The following is a 6,306-nucleotide window of genomic DNA, read 5'->3' as shown; positions in this document are numbered from 1 at the left end:
TCTTTATCCATTAAAGAATGTTGCTTATAATTTTTTGTATGAAAATATATAGATACATGATGGCCTAGATTTAACAAACCATATTTCAATATCATTTTCCCAGGTAGTCTGTCCCTGTACAGATCTCACCAATTTCCAGTCTCAGATTTATTCCTGTCTGGAATACTATATATCATATAGGACATGAATACCAGCAATGTGGTTATTAATCAGGCTTTAATGATCAATCACGCGGTGAAAGCACACCGTCTTCGTATCACATCATCTTTCCCTTTAATATTCATTGCCAAATGGCTAGAATTTATACCAATAATGTTGTTTCAGGTGTGTCATTCCCACTCAGGCATCCTGTGCAGTGCTCTGGGGCTCTTATTGGGAGGAGAGATCTATCACTGGCGGGGGCTGCTTTTGTAGTCCCGCAGACATACTTCATTACCATGTGTGAAAGAGAATTGGTGGAGTGCTGGCGAAATGACCTGCCGCTACCTCACTCCATCAAATATCTAGTAGGCAATGAGAGCTGCATGGGCCGCCTGCTGGGTCCTGTCATGGCCCACTGTAAGTCCTGTAAGCTGCACTTCACCCCTCCATCAGCTATACACCTCCATCTGCTCCAGTCCTTTTAGTCCATCAGCATCAGTGAGTGCGCTGAAAAGCCTCAAGTCAGACAAAGAATTGACCTTCCATTCCCAGCAGCACCAATCCACGCCTACTGCAGACTACCAGGCCAGTGAGATTAGTAAATCCACCAACTCAAGCCGCAATGAGACTGAGAGAAAGCTGGCACTAGGTGGCCTTAACCTCTTCAGGCAGAAACACAGGGAAGAAGGGAGAACAAGTCCGAAGAAAGAGAATAGCCTGCCACGTTCTCCTGCTTAATTCTACGGGAAGGCCAGCCATATCAGGGATGAGGGATGGACTTCAAACAACCTCCCCCAGGGATCCTAGAACGCGCAGCCATCAAACGGATCAACCCAGATCTGACAGTGGACAATCTTTGTAAAACACACTTGTTCTCATGAAGAAGCTTCTGAAGAGAAAGCTGAGAGAGCAATGGATAAAGCTGTGGACAAGGGCATTTCTGACAGAAGCTCTTCTGTCTAGCAGAGGCATCATACGTCAAAGCCTGTGGGGAAGAAATCAGCCCCTAGAGCTACTCTCGCAGTGCAGGAGAAGAGGACCTACATCCAAAGAGAAACAAAGGTAAAGTGTAAAACCTGCAATGTGCTGAAGATTTAGAGGCAGATGATCAAATTTCTTCCTCAAATTCAAGTAGAGTTGTGCTTTGGATGAACCTGACAATCAGGAAGATAGTTCCATTCTGAATCCAAAATGTACGTGCAAGAAACGGATAGACAATCCATTATAGGATTGCCAGAAGAGATGTGGAAACAAACACCAACCATAAAGAATACAAAGGAGGAGAGAAGCCAAGATTCCAACCTCTGGACGTCGGGAAAGACTCAGGTCACAGGTCAAGTCCCATAGGATCCTCCACTCGAGCCAAAGCAGTTGCTGACAGCGTGGAGAAATCTCTCACACACTGAAGGATGCAGCCTGTGAACAGTTCCATGAAAGTGCACTGACTGTAGACTCCACCCTGGATGTTCAACTGGTTCAAGAGCTTTGTGGAGATTACAGCTCGGGCCTACTCCTGAGAGCAGCACATTGAGGATAGAGGACAAAAAAATGGATCTGAGAGAGAGAAATCCAGCCAGCAGGGAGTTCAGAAATGGCAAAGTAAGAGAATTGAAACGTCAGGGTGGAGACTTAAGACAAGTTCCTGACCAAAGAACAAGATTGTAGATCATGGCCTAAACACTGTGATACAAACAGAAGTGCCTCTAGTGGCCTAAACCTACAATTCAACGTGTAGACTTTCCTACACCTACTTAACAGTAAAGAAGAGTGTCATCACTGTCCAGATCTGCTATCCTCACAACTGCAAATTGGCAATATTACTAGCCATCAGCCATCAGATGGTCAAACTCTGACAGAAATACGCGTTTCAGACTGAGAGTGAAGTATATACAGATGATGGATATCGGATTTATCAAAAGACAGTGGAGGATTTATGATGAGTGGCTCCATCTGTGTGAACCAGGAGTGTGTTTTTGATCGAGAGGTATCACCAGACCGGCTAGAAGCTCGTTGTCAGTGGAGCCTGTCTGTGCAGGTGGTGTTTGGGATGGACAATTTGTTGAGGAACATGCTCATCATAAATCCACCAGAACAACATACAGGTCACATGAGTACAGGTGGCAGTCGTCTGATCACCAGATCCTTCAGAAAGGTGCTAACTCCAAACAAGAAATCCTACAAGGGGCTGAGGAAAAGACCACAAAGTATCCAGTTTGGCAGATGATGAACATACTGAAGCCCTGAGAGGCAGCATTTTTGATTACTGTCAAACAAGCGCTTGAAGTGAGTCTGATTCTGAGATCATACATAAATCTGCAGATGAAGCCAGAATCTGGCAAACTAACCACTGGATCTGGTCACCCAGATTTAAAAAAACTGCAATCAGAGAATAAATGAGGACCTCTGAGGATGCTGGAAACATCAGCGCTGAGCCTAAATGACTAAGCCCTACAGGCCTGTGCAGAGAAACTAAAGAGAATCAGAGTTACACAGCTGATAGTGGGATTGACTTCTCCAAGGTTAGTTTGTCATTCATCTGAGATGTGCATTTGATCCATAAATGTAATGTAATTACTTAAAGGCATTGTTCTTCCAAAAATGACTTCTCATGTTGTTTCAAAACTGTAAGATCTCTTGTTCATCAAGACACAAATAATGGCCTCAGTATTCAGCAGCACTTGCACACATAAATCTGTGTATTCTGTGAACATGCATCAAGATTGCTACCAAAAATATATAATTTGTTTAATTGTTTGTTTTTTTGTGTACAAAAACGTATCTACCACTGATGTCACATTGACTACTTTGTCAATTCCCTTGATTGCTTATGCCTTTCTGTGCCTTGAACATTTTAATTGCATTACTGTACATGGAGTCAAAGCTCTCCGATTTAATCAGAAATATCTTCTTCTTTTTTTTTTGTGTTCCAGATGAATTAAAGTCTGTATGGTTTGAGAACAACATATGGCTCAGTAATTAATGAAAGAATTTTCATTTGCTATAATTAAAAGATCTACTTAAATATTCACACCAATCAAAATAGCTCTGAAGGTCATTGTACACGGAGTCCGAAAATTTTGCACATTTAAAAATAAATGCAACCTTACATTGTGTCAGTCACATTTATACACACATTCGCATTTTCTTTTTTACATTTGTAGCAAGGCGTTGGTAGGAATACAGATACGCCTATAAACTTAGTGCGGAAATTTTGGAATGTGGAATGACCTTTAGTTGCCACGGACACTTGCCATTTAGCTTAACATTTGGGGTAACATATCTGAAGGTTTTATAGGTTTCATTCTAGATTAAATATTTTGCTTTTTAATTGATTATTTGCAGGACACACATGAGTGTAACCTCCAGTAACTCAAGCAATACTTTAAAGGACTGAAGCATCGCTGTTTCCTGCAGAACCTTGAAAAACTCCACTCCAACGGCATTCACCCTCAGAGTTCACTCTCAAACTCACACCTGTCATGAATGTTTAATCAAATAAAATGTAAGCTCAGCATCTGGGTAGCAGTTATATGATGTAACAAAAATGTAAATAATCCAACAAATGTAAATATACCCCTCACCCCCATGGAAAAAAAAATAGTAACTGGAATGGTAAGTAGTGCATTTATATACTTAACTCATTACAGTTTTACATTTGAACTGATTAATAATGTCTATCATTTTTTTCCTGGAAACATCTTTTTTTTTTTTTTTTTTTTTTACATGGATCATTTGTAGTTTAGAGAGAAAGTGAACCTTAAGAGGAATTATCCTCCAGGATCTATGTACAAATAGTAGATATTTTGCAGAAATAAAATGTTGATGAACGTTGCAATTTCTCTTTTATTTTCTTGTTAGGATGTAATTATGGCCTCGAATAAACAGTATACACAGATCGGTCAAACCTAACTTACATTTTGCAGGGGAATAGACATGGCCTTGTGACAACGTCTGAAGAAGTCTGTTTGCATGAGATAAATAATGGCATACGTTTTTAAAATTATAAAAATAACTTTCCCCAACTGCTTAATTTAATGTATTTTCTAAATCAAGCAATGAATTTATCATACTATAATGTAATTCACACCTCTTAAAGCATACACTCAAAGCGTATAAGCTAATGCGTATCATTTCTATTAATCCATACATCTATGTGGAGGCTAAAGCACACATACAGGCTTTTTATCCTCAGGTTCCTCATATTACCACTTCAGAATTTTTATCGCCAGACTTTTACAAATGAACATGATCGGCCTCCTGTAGAGCTGAATGTTGGTACATATGGCACTGCATTCATCAAAATGCTGCTTGTGATCTTTTTGTTGACTTATTACAACAAAGCTTAGCCTTCACACTGCCATTGACTGTCATGAAAATTCACGATTGGCCTGCAGTTAATCCAACAGTATTCAATCTGACAAAGGCAAGCCAGGGTAGCCATAGCTGCAGTAGACAATTTTTGTTGGGCAGCACTGTAAATAAACGTTGCAGAAGAAATAAACCAATCCAGGCTGGAACACGATTTCTAAGGCATTACACAGTTATTCCAAGCACTTTTAACCGGGGGCTGGGAAGTGAGAAGCTCTACAGGTTTCAGGCAGGGCTCAGCAGATGGGGCTGCTTAATGACAGAGTATTGAATGATGGCTTTGACTGTGTGGTGTTTCATTCAGCCTCACTGATGGAGAACAAATGCTAAATCCTTCCTGTGTTCATAAAAGATCAGCTACAAGCATACTGTATGCTAAAAACACTCTATTTATGAGGTCGGTGACATAATGTAAGGTTCTAAGTCACTCTAGTTTCTACACTTATGAGAAGCACAGTCAAGTGTTGGATACAAGCTTTCAGTTTTACGTGCAGAAAGAGGTCCTCTTTTAAGCAAACACAACGCGCCATGTTTGTATGCACCCTTTCCCTAGGAAATTGTAAACAAAGCGCTCCTAAAGTTTTAAGGGAAGGGCGCACCCTAGTACTCCTGGCTCACAGGGAACACAGGCCCTGTTTCCAAGAAGCCACATGTTTGCCCAGTGGATGGCACTCATCCTTTTAATGTTAGGGATCATGTATGTTTCTCCTTCACAGGAGTCGTGTGGCAGCAGCACATCCTGATAATTATTTCTAGCACGACAAGATCACATTTAAAAAAAGTGCATTTTTTCTTGCTTCATCTGTCAGAAGCCAGCTTGAAAAAGATCACAGGTTAAAATAGTGATAGCTCACTTTGAGCAAGCAAGACCTCTCTTTATGGCTCACTTCCAGGTTCACGTAGGACTGTATTTTTAATTACTTTTGAGTTGGTGACTGTAGTCTCGGAATCATTTAAAGTTTATTTAGAAGTTTTAGCTAACGTTTGCAGTGTCACATTAATGAGGTTCAATATATTGCAAATGCATTAGATACAAAAGAAACATAACATCTAGATTAATATATTATTTATACTCAGTTCGTACTACATTCATCTTAGTGTATAAAGCTTCCAAGATGAAATAATAATGCATTGATCTCAACCAGGTTTAATAACCATTGTTAGCACATGGTGAAAACAAACTGAGCCCTAATGAAAAGTGTTACTCCTGTTTTTAATTTTTTAAGCGTTTACTTGGGTCTGACAGCGGGAAAACGCCTTCCTCCAGGGCGATAGGGGCGCACGAGCACTCGTTTGTCGCCGCTTTGTTTTTTGTGCTCATGCGCTCCACTACGGTTGGCGCCAGATGATCCGCATGGCGCCATCTCGCCACGTACGTACGGAGAGGAGGGAGAGAGAGAGAGATGAGAGCGAGAGAGAGAGAAGAGAGAGAAAGAGTGACAGAGTGCAAACAGCAACCAGGCAGTACAGACGCAACAGAGCGAAGATCTTAGGCCGTTCACTACGCCGCGACGACCAGCAGCGCATCTCGCAAAAAGAGCCTTTAAAGGGCAAAAAGAGGTCAGGAATGTTTACGAAAATGCGTTAATATACGGACGTTTTATGTGTACGTGCGTCAGGGTTTTAGATTACCTTTGCTAGGTAACTTGGCTGGCTAACTAGCGTGCTATATTTGACGCGAGGTTGTTATTTCGTTCTCGTTGTGTCGCGCGTTCTGTGTCTCAGCACGTTTGGCAGGCTCACGTCGCGCTTAGCGGCGCTCTCGGTAGGCGCTGCCGGTGAGTTATGGACGTCACG

At 41.3% G+C, this 6,306-nt stretch overlaps 1 pseudogene; it reads left to right on the top strand.

Annotated features, from left to right (window-relative positions):
• LOC122356757 overlaps positions 1 to 3,632 on the top strand; it is a 4,246-nt pseudogene extending 614 nt beyond the window's left edge.
• The last annotated feature ends 2,674 nt before the right edge of the window (positions 3,633 to 6,306 follow it).

Source organism: Puntigrus tetrazona, chromosome 13 (assembly GCF_018831695.1).
Source record: "Puntigrus tetrazona isolate hp1 chromosome 13, ASM1883169v1, whole genome shotgun sequence".
Taxonomy (NCBI): Eukaryota; Metazoa; Chordata; class Actinopteri; order Cypriniformes; family Cyprinidae; genus Puntigrus; species Puntigrus tetrazona.
Note: the sequence above shows the minus strand (reverse complement) of the source record. Positions and strands in the feature narration are given on the sequence as shown.